Below are 14,494 nucleotides of genomic sequence, written 5' to 3'. Positions count from 1 at the left end.
CTCCACACAATGCTGAGCTCTTTTTGAGCAGATTCACAAGGCTCCTGGGGCTTTCCTTTATTTGCTCTTTTTGCAGGCCTCCTTTGCTCCAACATAAAGGGGAAAACAGTGTGCCAGCTGCAGGCAGAGGCTTCCCCTTTCCACAGCAAATCCATGGGGAAAGGGACTGGCATTTAGCATTGCCTTCACAATGGCAACACTCAGCTCCAGCATTTCCCCCACTCTTTAGTCCTTTGACAGGACTTTGATTTAAAAAAAAAAAAAGTTGCAGCTCAGTGGTTGGGGGAAGAGGGGCTGCTGATAGGGGTGGTGGTGGTAGGGTTGTGCTAAGGTCCTCTCTTCTCTGCTGATTCTGTGAGGAAGAAGGGAGTGCAAACAGCTGGCACCAGCAGTGGGCAGTGCAATGACAGTATATGTGTATATAGGATGAGGATAATTTGTACACACATTTCTGCTTGTAACATTTCTGCCTTCTGCCAATTATTGCATTGTTGCAAGGGCTTTAATAGAACTTTCTTGATTCTGTACAAGCAACAGTGGCTCATTGAGTCTTTTGCTTTGGTGCTATGTCTGCTATAAAGATACAGATACTTTCCTTGCACTCTCTGGAATACAGGTAGCAATATAGACTTGAGGAAGAAGGACATAATCAGGCCCTACATTTCCTTCACAATGTGTGTCTGCAAAGCTAAGAATCCTTTAAAAAGCTAGGCAAGCTCAAGCAGCTATGTTGTAAACTGGGGAGGAATAAAAACAAATAAATTATGGCTACATAAAATGGTCCTCCCTCCCTCCCTCCCTCCCTCTTTTATTGGGCTTGAATCTTGCTCTTTTACTCCTAACATTTTTTTCACTTTTCCTGGAGAAAATGGTACTTTGGAAGATGGATTGCATGGCATTATACCCTACTAGGGTCCCTCCCATCCCTAAACCCCCACCTCCATGTTCCACCCTGAAATCCCCAGGTATTTTTGGAATTGGCAACCCTAACAAATACCCCCTTCCATACCAAGGAAAGGTAATCACAAAGAGAGCCAGGAAGAGCCAGACGGTATGACACAAGAGATCCATGATGAGGAGAAGGTCTGAGAACTTTCTCTGTGAGAAGTCAGTGATAAAGATCACTCCAGACATCTTTAACTTTATTCAAAAGCAGCTGGAAGGAGCCATTTAAATAGGGTCAAGGTGCTGTACAGCAGGCGAACATGAAGATACCCCTGGATCCCGCCTAGTTATTTATATAACTGTAAGATAGCACCAAATGTATTTTTATGCTTTTATGCTGTTCTTTTATGTTATTATGCTATGTTATTTTTAATGTTTTACACTGCTGTCTGGCTTGTGAACCGCCCTGAGCCTGCTTTGGCAGGAGTCACGGGCTGGGGCCAGGCCAGGCGAAGTCCAGGGGCAGTCCAAGGTCTGTAGCTGGGTAGCAAGGAGGGTCCAAAGCGCCAAAACCGAATCACAGTCCAGGTATCGTAGGTCAGAGGTTCAGAAGCCGAAGTCAGGGGGTCCAGAAGTCAATGCCAGAGTCAGGGGGTCCAGAAGCCGAAGTCAGAAGCCGAAGTGGATGCTAGAACGTCAGGTAAGTGACTAGTTGCTTCCACAAAGCCTTCTCTCAAAGCCCACAGCTATATAGCCCTCTGCTGTCTGTTGCCCATTTGGGCTAATTGCTGACTCAGAGGGCAGCCAGGATCCTGCTGAGACTCAAGCACCCTCACTCCTAGAAGGGCCAGAATCCTTTCAAAACTCAGGGCTCAGGGAGCGTCTTGCTCGTGAGCGTGCCGCCCTCCTTCGATCCCTGAGGTCCTGACGAAGGCGGTCACGCACACGAGCCACCCGAGAGGGCGAGGCAGGGGGGCTTGGATCTTCTCCAGAAGGAAGCAGAGGCACTGGTGCAGGTGGCAGGGGCACAGTTTCTTCTGCAGGCTCGGCTTTTTCTGCAGGGCCCCCAGCACCCATGACACTATCCGCCCCCCAGGGCCCCCCTCCGTCGAAGGGCCTGGGAGGTCGGGGTGGTCGGTGTGGAATTGCTGCACCAAGTCCAGGGCATGAAGGTTGTCCACGGGCTCCCAAGACTGGTCTTCTGGGCCATATCCCTCCCAGTCCACAAGGTACTGGAGGCCTCCATGATGGTACTGGGAGTCCAGGATTTGGCGCACCTCATATTCTTCTTCATCATCCACCAGCACCGGTGGTGGTGGCGGTGGGGAAGGAGGCCGAGCTGGGTCAGGGGGTGCAGCCGGGACAAGGAGGGAGCGATGGAACACAGGGTGAATGCGGAGGTGGGGTGGCAACTGGAGCCTGAAGGCGACGGGGTTTATTTGTTCCATGGCGGGGTAGGGTCCAATGAACCGCGCATCCAGCTTGTGAGACCGAGCAGGCCAGCGCAGGTAGCGATTTGAGAGCCACACATGATCCCCCGGCTGCACTGGAGGGCCCTCTTGCCTCTTCCGGTCCGCAGCCAGTTTATATGCCTCCTTGGCCCACTGTAGCTGCTCTCGGAGCAAGTCTTGGCTGGCACGGAGTTCTTGCAGGTAGGCATAAACGGTGGGGACATTCGTGGGTGGCAGGATCGCTGGGAAGAACCGAGGGTGGTACCCGTAGGTTGCAGCAAACGGGGTCATTTGGGTGGATGAATGGACCACGTTGTTGTACGCAAACTCCACTAGGGGCAACAGGGTGGTCCAGTCATCCTGCTGATGACAGGTGTAACAGCGGAGATATTGCTGTAGCGTGACATTGGTGCGCTCCGTCTGACCATCCGTCTGTGGGTGGTAGGCTGAGGACAGGTGCACTCGAGTACCCAGGCTGGAATGGAGGGCTTGCCAGAACCGAGAGGAGAACTGGGGGCCCCGGTCTGAGATTAGGTGGGCTGGGAGTCCGTGCAGACAAAAGATGTGTTGCAGGTAGAGCTGGGCCGTCTCCTGAGCTGTGGGAAGTTTCGGGCACGGAATGAAGTGGGCCATCTTTGTAAACAGGTCGACGACCACTAAGATACAAGTCTGACCCTTGGATTGCGGAAGTTCTGTGATGAAGTCCATCGAGATGGTATCCCAGGGTCCTGAGGGTGTGGGCAAGGGCTGTAACAATCCTGGGGGTTTGGCTGGGATGTCTTTGGCCCGTCGGCAGACATCACAGGAATTGACATAACGGGCAACATCGGAGCGAACTCGTGGCCACCAGAATTCCCGTGTCAGCAAGTGGGTGGTCTTATGCTGTCCAAAATGCCCAGCGGGTAACGCGTTATGGGTCAGGCGTAGCACTTCTGCCCGCAAGGGCCCGGGCGGCACATAGAGGCGTTCGCGGTGTAGCAAGAGGCCGCCTTGAGTCGTGAACTTGCCTGTTGAGCCATCTTGGAGTGCCTGGAGGTGTTGCTGGACCCAGGGATCATTGACCTGGCTAGCACGAATGTCCTCCACGAGTGCTGGTGAAGTGGAGGTGGCTGCAAACACTGAGGGCGGCAGGATGGGAGCAGCAGGCGCGGTCTCAGTTGAAGCAGGGGCGTATTCCGGTTTCCGCGAGAGCGCATCGGCTTTCCGGTTCTGGGTATGGGGGATGTAGGTGATCCTGAAGTCAAAGCGGGAGAAGAATAGGGACCACCGGATCTGGCGCTGGTTGAAATGGCGGGTGGCCTGGAGATGCTCCAAGTTCCGGTGGTTGGTGAGCACTTGGACAGGGTGGTGAGCCCCTTCAAGGTAATGTCTCCAAACCTCAAAAGCCGCCTTGATCGCGAGCAACTCCCTCTCCCAGATGGTATAGTTCCTCTCTGCAGCAGTGAGCTGGCGCGAGTAATAGGCGCAGGGCTGGAGTGGCTGGGACGGCTCCTCGCGCTGGGACAGCACTGCTCCTAGGGCCACGTTGGAGGCATCAGCTTCCACCGTAAAGGGAAGCTGGGGGTCAGGATATCTCAGGAGTGGCCCGGTGGCGAAGCAGGTCTTCAGGGTGGAGAAGGCGTTATCGGCCTCTGGGGACCAGTGGAAGGGTTCTTTGGGGCGGAGTAGTTGAGTCAGGGGCGTGGTCAGGGATGCATAGGCCGGAATGAATTGCTGATAGTAGTTGGCGAAACCAGGGAACCGCTGCAGGTCCTTGCGATTCTGAGGAGCCTGCCAGGTCAGGACCGCTTCCACTTTTCTGGGGTCCATGAGTATTCCCTGCGGTGACACAATGTGACCAAGGAACTCGATGGAACGCAGGTCAAATTCGCACTTCTCCAGCTTGGCGTAGAGGCCGTGGGCTCGTAGGCGCTGCAGGACCTGGTGAATGTGCTTGGCGTGCTGGGCAGGATTGCAGGAGTAAATCAGGGTGTCATCTAGGTATATGATCGCAAAGCGGTCAAGCAGGTCCTGGAATACATCATTCATGAACCTCTGGAAGACAGCGGGGGCGTGGTCAGTCCGAAGGGCATCACCAGGTGCTCGTACTGCCCGTATCGGGTCCCAAATGCGGTCTTCCACTCATCTCCGGGCCGTATGCGCACCAAATTGTACGCTCCACGGAGGTCCAGCTTGGTGTAGATTTGGGCCCCCTTTAAGCGATCCAAGAGTTCAGGGATCAGTGGTAGAGGGTACCGGTCGCGGATGGTGATCTTGTTCAGGGCCCGGTAGTCATTGCACAGCCGGAGTTCCCCACTTTTCTTCTTCATGAAGAGGACTGGGGCGGACAGGGGAGAGGTTGAGGATCGGATGAATCTGCGTTTCAGGTTCTTGTCCAGGAAGTCTCGCAGAGCTGCCAGCTCAGGCTCCGACATTGGGTACAGACGCCCCACCGGGAGTGGTGCCCCAGGTACCAAATCAATGGCACAGTCATAGGGCCAGTGAGGGGGAAGCTGATCAGCTCCTGTCTCTTCAAAGACATCGGCGAAATCCGCATACTTCTGAGGGAGCTGAGGACCACCACTCAGGATGCCGGCTGCTAGAGTGGTGGGAGGAGTCAGATGGGGGCATGGGTCTCGGAAGCGTAGTTCCTGCTGGGCCCAGTCCACGATGGGGTTGTGCAGCTTCAGCCAGGAAAGACCTAGAATCAGCGGGAAGCGAGGCATGCGGGCGACATCAAACTGCAGCTGTTCTTGGTGCTGCTGGACGTGGAAGGTGATGGGACAGGTCTCCTGGGTGACGGGGCCAGAACGAAGGAGGCGCCCGTCAATAGCCTCCACCAGCGTCGGAATCTCTTTTGTCTGCACTGGGATCTGGTGCTGCTTTACAAAGGCGGCATCTACAAAACAGTGGGTCGCTCCCGAGTCCAGCATGGCATACACGAACAGCCAGCGTCCATCGGGCAGACGGAGTTTGACTGGTAGCAGGAACGGGCCCAGGGTATCAGCCTGCTCTTTGGAGGACCCAGCTAGTCGCCCCAGGCTGGAGGGTCCACTTACGCCTGGGGCTGCCCTTTTGGCGGCGGTGGCAACGAAGTTCCGGGTATCCGACGTTTAGCAGGACAGCCAGAGGCATAGTGGCCTGCCGTGCCGCAGTAGAGGCACAGATTCTGCGTGCAGCGTCTGGCCTTTTCTTCTGGAGTCAGGCGGGGTCAAGCAGCTCCAAGCTGCATAGGCTCACCCTCGTCTCTGGTACTAGCTGGGGATGGAAGAGGAGCCGAGTGGCACGGCGCAGGGAGCTGGCGCCCTCTGGTCTTGGCTTGGCGGCGACTTTCCAGGCGGCCATCGATGCGGAGGCAGAGGGTGATAAGTCCTTGGAGCGTGGGTGGTTGCTTCACCCTGGCCAGTTCGTCCAGGACTTCCTCCGCCAACCCTTCGGTAAACTGGTCTATCTGGGCAGCCTCATTCCACGCCAAGTCTTGGGCCAGGAGCTTGAATTCGGTGGCGTACTGAGCCACTGACGATTTGCCTTGTTTCAGGGCCCTGATTTTCCGGTTGGCTGTAGCTGCTTGAACTGGGTTTGAGAAGGCAGCAGACAGGTGGGCCTCAAACCCCTGGTAATCAGTCAGCAGGGGAGAGGACTCAACCAGTAGGGGTGTGGCCCACTTGGCCACCTGCCCCTTTAACAGACTAATGATGAAACACACCTTTGTTTTGTCATTGGGAAAGTCCCATGCTCTTAGCTTGAAGTATAGCCGACACTGCGCCAGGAAAGCAGGTAATTCTTCTACAGCACCCCCAAATCTGTCAGGTGGGGGAACTGGGCACTTGGCTGGAGCACTGGCCGCAGGTTGTTGCTGCAAGTGCACTACTGCCTGTGTCAGCTGCTGTACCTGGGCTTGGAGAGCAGCCAGTAGTCCTGCGGTTCCACTTGCTTCAGCATCCATCCTGTGGAATGGGTGTTTGTGGGGGTGGAAGCAATCTGTCACGGGCTGGGGCCAGGCCAGGCGAAGTCCAGGGGCAGTCCAAGGTCTGTAGCTGGGTAGCAAGGAGGGTCCAAAGCGCCCAAACCGAATCACAGTCCAGGTATCGTAGGTCAGAGGTTCAGAAGCCGAAGTCAGGGGGTCCAGAAGTCAATGCCAGAGTCAGGGGGTCCAGAAGCCGAAGTGGATGCTAGAACGTCAGGTAAGTGACTAGTTGCTTCCACAAAGCCTTCTCTCAAAGCCCACAGCTATATAGCCCTCTGCTGTCTGTTGCCCATTTGGGCTAATTGCTGACTCGGAGGGCAGCCAGGATCCTGCTGAGACTCAAGCACCCTCACTCCTAGAAGGGCCAGAATCCTTTCAAAACTCAGGGCTCAGGGAGCGTCTTGCTTGTGAGCGTGCCACCCTCCTCGGATCCCTGAGGTCCTGACGAAGGCGGTCACGCACACGAGCCACCTGAGAGGGCGAGGCAGGGGGGCTTGGATCTTCTCCAGCAGGAGGCAGGGGCACTGGTGCAGGTGGCAGGGGCACAGTTTCTTCTGCAGGCTCGGCTTCTTCTGCAGGGCCCCCAGCACCCATGACAGCAGGGAGATCAGGTTATAAATCTAATAAAATAAATAATCTTTGTTTTAGTTCAAATGACAATCTTTGTATATTATTACGCATGAGTCTGTCATACAGACAAAGAGAGCTAAACCTTGCCTTTGCTTATGCCGTACCTTACTGCTCTCTGTTGACTGATTAAGGATGGTTCTTCCAGCCCATTGCCAATAACAGCTGATTTGGAAGAAGAATGGTTAAATCCATCAAGTGAAGCAAGATAAGGGGGCAGGCAGGGGGGCTGAGAACCTGTATGGTGTAATGACATGTCAGACTGGAATTTGAGAGACTCAGGTTCAAACCCCATGCTGCCATGGAGTTTTCTGGGTGACCTTTGGACACAGGGTTGTTGTTGTGAGGACAAAATGGAAGAAAGAAGAATGCAGAAAGCAAGATTTCAGTAGGGCCTTAAAGACCAACATGTTTTCTAGGGCATAAGATTTTGAGAGTCAAAGCTTCCTTGGTCATATATTCTTGAAAGCATATACCTGGGAAACCTTGTTGGTGCTACTGGGCTTAATCTTGCTCTTTTACTGCAGACCAGCTTGACTACCCACTTTAATTTGTCAAGGAGAAAAGTGGTGTAGTTCCCCTTGCCCATGTACCCATTCATGCTCCATGTGAGGACCCTGGGAACAGAGGTAAAACTTGCATGCCAATGTCATCATGTGCCCACTCTACAAAGGAGGAAGTTAATTATCTAAACAAATGAAAAACATTTTGCTATCTGAAATATGGCAAGCATGAGGATCCCTTGGGTGAAGGGGGTAAAATTCCTGAGAATTTCTGTTTCCCTTTGTGTTATGTATGCGGACCAAAGTGAAGACTATTAGTGTGTTCCTGTCTGGCTTATTGGAGCCATTAGGACTGAGGTTGGGACTCAGGAGCAATTGGGCAGCAGGATCCAAATACCTGCTACCCTGCTCCAATCACAGGCCCCCTGATGGTTTGAATAATCCAATAGCCTGCTAGTGCAGGAACCCTGTAGTGTATATAGTTGGCCCTTTTGACCCAGTTCTTCAGTCTTGAGTTCAGCCATCACAATGCTGTACTTGAATAAAAAGCTATGATCACTACTACTTCATCTCTTCCATGCATTGAACCCACTATATTATACTTTGAAATTGGTGAGAACGAGTGAAAAATATAATAAAGAAAATGACTAGGTTCATTAACTATAATCAAGAACAAGAATAAATATTTTGCAGTAACTAAAATGAATTGAAAAATACAAGGAATAAAATGTCAGTGCACATCTCTAACCAAAATTAACTTTTTGATCGCTATAATCGCTCCCAGAGAAGATGCAGCTATGGCAAACATGATTCCTGTCTATGTGTGGAGCAGCTTGTTTCCAGCTCATGGACAGCTTCTCAGAGGCTATGAAAGATTGTTTCCAGGTTTCCCCAGAATCTGATCTATCACTATCCACCAGTGCTCATCAGAGAACCCAAGGATGCACAGCTGAGCTGACTGTAGCATGAATCGATATTGAAAGCATTGTGGGGGGGGGGGGGACACAACCCTGCCACTTCTGGGTTCTCTTCTGCTTCTTGAAACTATTACAAGACTTTTGGAGCCTAATTTTTCTTGAACATTTCTGGTGTATCAGTAATATTGGTTTGACAGAGCTTGATCTTTTCCTAATCCTTTGGATTTAAGTTTATTTATATTTGTTCAAATGTAATACCTTTAGGCAACTGTGTCTTCCTTCTTGTTGTGACATGTGAGGACTCAGCTTTTACTGCATCCTCTTTTTTACCAAACATACTTCTGAAAATACCTTTGCATTTTGAATCCTGTCAATGTCTCTCACATTCACTGTGGCCTGGAAAGAGGAAGTGACTTTGAGGAGTAGATCTTATAGATTTTGATTAGGAATGCACCTATTGAACTGAAAACAGAGGGCTGAAATGACAGACAGGATGAAAAGGGGGAACACACTGTAGTGAGTTATGCCCTGGGTGCGTGGCTGGAAGGGAAGGAAGGGAAAACTGTTCAGAGAATGTGAGGAAGGGGAGTCTGTTGGAGAATGGGATCACAGCAAGAGGCAGTTGGACATGAGGCAGAGGGGGCAGTCAGGGTGGAGAATGGTTTGGGGTTTAGAGAAGGAACTGGTCTTGTATTTGAAATTTCCCATTGCTGGACAATTCCTTTAGGAAAAGAAGGATTTGTGAGATTGCATCCTAAATGACATTGCATTCTAGAGTTGACTCAACTGAATGTTTATTTATCAATGTTAACCATTTATATATGTTTATCCATATTTTTGTGAATAAAACCTGTTAAACTATTAGTAGTCTATTGGATTCATGGAAGAAATGTTCAAATAACCTCTATGAGGTAAAGTGATCAAAACAAGGCTAGTAGAATAGACCCTCACTTGGATTCAGCAGTCATTTACTATTCACATTGGTGCCAAGGCTCTCAGAGTGGTACAAAGCTTCCTAGAGTAGACAGCTCTGAGAGCCAGTTTGGTGTAGCGGTGAAGTGCACGGACTCTTATCTGGGAGAACCAGGTTTGATTCCCCACTCCTCCACTTGCATCTGCTGGAATGGCCTTGGGTCAGCCATAGCTCTGGCAGAGGTTGTCCTTGAAAGAGCAGTTGCTGTGAGAGCTCTCTCAGCCCCACCCACCTCGCAGGGTGTCTGTTGTGGGGGGAGAAGATATAGGAGATTGTAAGCCACTCTGATTCAGAGAGAAGGGTGGGGTATAAATCTGCAGTCTTCTTCTTCTCTATGACAGCAGGTGCCTATCAGAGAGAAGTTAATTTGTCCATGGTTGATTTATATCATTCATTTTACTTCCTAAATGTATAAACAAGTGCAGCTGTAAAACTGTGAGTTTTGTGGAAGGGATTGGTTTTTCATTACCTTTTCTTTCTGCTGTCATAGATGCTGTGATAGCAATCTATGCATTTAAGAGTCAGTTTGGTATAGTGGTTAAGTGTGTGAACTCATATCTGGGAGTACAGGGTTTGATTCCCCACTCCTCCACTTGCAGCTGCTGGAATTGCCTTGGATCAGCCATAGCTCTCATAGGAGTTGTTCTTGAAAGGGCAACTTCTATGAAAGCTCTCTCTCATCCCCACCCCCCTCACAGGGTGTCTGTTGAGGGAGAAGATAAAGAAGATTGTAAGCCACTCTGAGTCTCTGATTCAGACAGAAGGGCGAGGTATAAATCTGCAATTCTTCTTCTTAAAAGTGCCCATTCAACAATTTACCTCTTTAGATAAAAATTTCAGATAACTTTCAAACAAATGCCAATATCCTGACATACCCTAGAGGTATCTGCACAGCTCTAAGGAATGCCTAATACAATCATATCCTCTCAGGCATGAGCCCAGCAGACATTGAAAGAAGAAGAAACTATTCACGGAGCGGCCAGTAGATATTTAAATAAATCAACTAAGTTTTTAATTGTTTGAGTAATTGTTTTAATGAACTGTCCTACTTAATTAATGTATGGTTTTGTTGTTCAATATGTTGTAAGTTGCCCTGAGCCCACTTGCTGGGTAAGGCAGGATAAAAGATTATCCCAACTCTGTGGAAATTGTGTCAGGACTTCCATTACCTGGATACCCTAGCAATTACTTTGCAAGCTCTTCTTCTCCCCTTGATACTCTGCCCTTTGGACCTCTACAGATGTCTTAAGATTGTATATCCCTTTCCTAAAACTTCTCAATGTCCTCTCTCTCATAAGTGTGCCCTCTAGTTGGCGTGTGCATATGTGTGATTACTTAGGGAACTAGTTTTCAGGTGCATAATCTAGGTTCTTTGCATTTTCATTCCTTTCTATTTTGTTTTATATACAATAAAGTTATTTGCTTTTGTTTTGTTTTGTGAGTTTGTTTCTATCATTGAGCCAAACTAACCACACATTGTCAAAATCTTATTTGCCCAGGAATTTTTGAAGTAACAAGTGAGACAGTTGAATATATTCTTTAGAATCTGTTTGTTTGTTTTGACTCTTATAGCCCATTTGTTTTACATATCATTTTAAACATTAAATTGATTTTTATTCCACCAATCAGATGGCAGTCATACCAACCAACACTTAGTATGGGGGAAGAGGTAAGAGTGCCAGCAAGAAGGAAACAATTGCTGCCCTCAGCTAAATGTGTGGCAGAACATCTCTGCCTTACAGCCTGCAGAACTGTATCAATTCCCACAGGGCATGGATGTTACTTGACAGAGAAGTCCACCAGGTTGGAGCCAGGTCACTAAAATCCCTGGCCCCAGTCGAGGACAGCCGGATATCTCTCAGGCTGAAAACCACAAGTAATTTCTTATCAGTGGAGTGGAGTGCTCTCCAGGGGGTATACCAGGAGAGGTGGTCCCAAAAATATGTAGGGCCTGGACCACTAAGGGCCTTAAAGGTAAGCACCAAAACCTTGAACATGATCCAGTGCTCAGCGGTAACCAGTTCAACTGACACAGTACAGGTCGAATATGTTCCATTCACAGGGTCCCTGTAAGGACCTGCGCTGTTGCATTCTGGATTAGCTAAAGTTTCCAGGGCCCATGCAGAGCATGTTACAGGAGCCCAATCTGAAGGTAACCATTGCATGGATTACTGTGGCTCGGTCAGGGTGGGACAGGTAGGGGGCCATTTGACTGTCCTGATGCAGCTGGAAAAATGCCAGTCTGGCAACATTTGAGATCTGGGCCTCCATTGATAAGGAGGCATCCGGAATCATGTCCAAGCTCTTGACAGGTGGCACTGGTGATTTATGATGTAACCCACCCTAAGCCTCTCCGACAGGAAGGGTGGGCTAAAAATCCAATTGAATAAATAAATAAGGGCACACTGTCAATAGCTGGGAGTCAGTACCCCAGCCTGAATTCTCCCTGTCCAGCCTCAGAACCTCCGTCTTAGCAGGATTCAATCTCAGCCAGTTCTGTTTTAACCATAGTGTTTTTGTTGGTTGCTGCAACAGTTTTTGTTATTTAAGATCCTACTTTTCTATATGATAAATGTCCAGAACAGCTACCATGTAAGGAGATCATTAAAAAGCAGGATTTTTAAAATATAGACCTGAGAGCTGGTGGGTAACTGGCTAGCGTTTTCAAATGAATTGGATGTATAAAGCGGACTGAGGTGAGAGCATTTTTGTATATATGTATGCATCTTCCCCTGACTGCAAATAAGTGGTTGACAAAGCAGCTATGAGCATGAATAAAAGTATTGCTTTATTTTAACAGTTTGGCTTCAGCCATTGATAATCTGAAGCTAAAGTCTCTATGGGACAAATCAGGCTGTTGAGTTGTTTACAAGTAATGGGCTATATATTTCCAGTCATGTTCTAGCATCAAGGGTATTAATTCATACAGAAATATAATAAATAAATAAATAAATATTCCCAACAGACTTTATTTCCACATTAAATTAATTTGTATCCTTGGACTTTTTTGTTTAAGTATTTGATGAAATAGCTTCTTGTATATTTGGACAGTCCACAAAGCCTCTTAGGTGCTTTCATTGACCACAGGCACCATTCAGCCAAAATTGGTGGTGGAAAGTACCATCAAGTCACAGCTAATTTATGGCAACCTTGTATGGTTTTCAAGGCCAAAGATGAGCAGAGGTGATTTGCCACTGCCTGCCTCTGCATAGCAGCCCTGGACTTCCTTGGTGGTCTCCAGGCCTCAGATTCAGTTGGAGCTCACAGGAGCACAGCTCCTGAACCTTTCTGAGAGTTCCACCTCCTTGTCCATTGAATAGTATGTGCAGCTATATAACAATCCCTGGATGAGCTCCACCACCTATTTTTCTACAAAATGACCCCTGGTGGTCTCCCATTCAAGCACTAACCTGGGTCAGCCCTGCTTAGATTCTGAGATGTGATGATATCAAGCTAGCCTGAGCCATCCAGTTCAGGCTCAGCCAAAATTAAACAAATGGAAATACCATTTACTTCAATCAGAAAAATCTGAGGCTCTCTTAACAGTGTCTTTGAAATTAGTAGAATTTAAAAGTATTTAATTTTATTTAGATTATCCTTTCTGTATTTTATATGGTTTGTGCTCAAGGCAAATGTATTGCAGATTTCATTTTATCTCTATAAGTTAGTTCCCTACATTTTTCTATCTCTCTTTTGCACAAAACATCTCCAAATATTTTATTCTGGCTTCTGTGAGATGCTTTTTATTCCCTTAAAAAAACCTGCAAAAGCAATGGTGGACAACATGAAACTGCTTCAGGGCACACAAGGAAACCTGTCTTTTCCCATGATTGCAGTTGTCCTACTAGAGCTATGTTGGTAATTCTTCTTCCATTCTTTTGGGGTGACAGAAAAGATGACAAATTTGACAGTGACCTTGTGATAAAATACTCCACAAACTTGTCTGAAACTTCGTAGAGAAAAATAGGAGAGTTACAGAATGGCTTCACACAACTCTTTTGCTTGTTATTTTCTATATCTATCTGATACAGTGATAGAATGAAATTGTTTCTAAAACAGTGGCTAATTTTTATGACAGGACTGTCTCCTGCTGTTAAACATACACCTGCTTTATGCCCCATTGCTTTCTATGAGGGGAAAAACCCCTTTCAGATGTGTTTTAAATAAAATGGCTGAAACTTTATGAAATAGACTCATATCTAAGAAGATTCAGTAAAATAGCAATATGTTCTGTTAGTAGAAAGAAGGATGTATATAAAAAATAATAATGAAGAATATTATGGTCCAATAGGACAAGACCTTAGTATGAAATAAAAGACCCATTGCTGAATCAAAACATGGGTTGATACTGTGATTCAGTAGCCATTGTTCTCAACTGGACTGGACCTAGGGTTGCCAACCTACAGGTGGCGTGTGGAGACTTCTCGCTTTCACAACTGATCTTCTGCTGGCAGAGATCAGCTCCCCTGAAGAAAATGGCTGCTTTGAAGGGGAGACTCTGGCATTGTACCATGCTGAGACCCCTCCCCTCCCCTCCCCAAACCCTGCCCTCTCCCAGATCCACCCCCAAAGTCTCCAGGTATTTTCCAACACAGACCTGGCAGCCCTAACTGGACCACACAGGATAATCAAGTTGCAGATCACTGCTGTTTCACAAGAAGAATGAAATATGTGGATACTGCCAGTCATCAATACATCCAATTCTCAGTGGGGGCAAATATGTGAATAATTAAATCTGGAAACCCCTTTCTTTCCATCCTGCTTGCCATGGTGATGGGCATTTCACTATTTAGAACAGGGGTGTCAAATATGCAGCCCGGGGGCCAAATCAGACCCCTGGAGGGCTTCTATCAGGCCCCCCAGCAACTGGCTGTCATCTGCTTCCTTCTCCCTCTTTTGCTTCCTTCTGCATAACAGCTTGCTTTGCAAGGCTTGCTCAATCGCACAGCAGCTACAGAGGAAAACCTCTATTTTCTCCATTGGCTGAGGCTCCTCCCTTGGGGAGGAAGAGTGGGGAGGCAGAGCTTGCTTTGCCAGGCTCTCTCAACCACACAACAGAGCTACTGAGCCAAGTCTTTCTTCCTTCTATTGGCTGAGGCTCCTGGTCCTCTGGGATGGGAGGGAAAGATCCAGTTCCGTGGATCCCATGGGAGAAATACAAGGACCTTTAAGACTGAGTGCTAGTGTTTTAT

This window comes from Heteronotia binoei, chromosome 3 (genome assembly GCF_032191835.1).
Source record: "Heteronotia binoei isolate CCM8104 ecotype False Entrance Well chromosome 3, APGP_CSIRO_Hbin_v1, whole genome shotgun sequence".
Classification (NCBI taxonomy): domain Eukaryota; kingdom Metazoa; phylum Chordata; class Lepidosauria; order Squamata; family Gekkonidae; genus Heteronotia; species Heteronotia binoei.
This window is presented reverse-complemented; position numbering follows the sequence as displayed.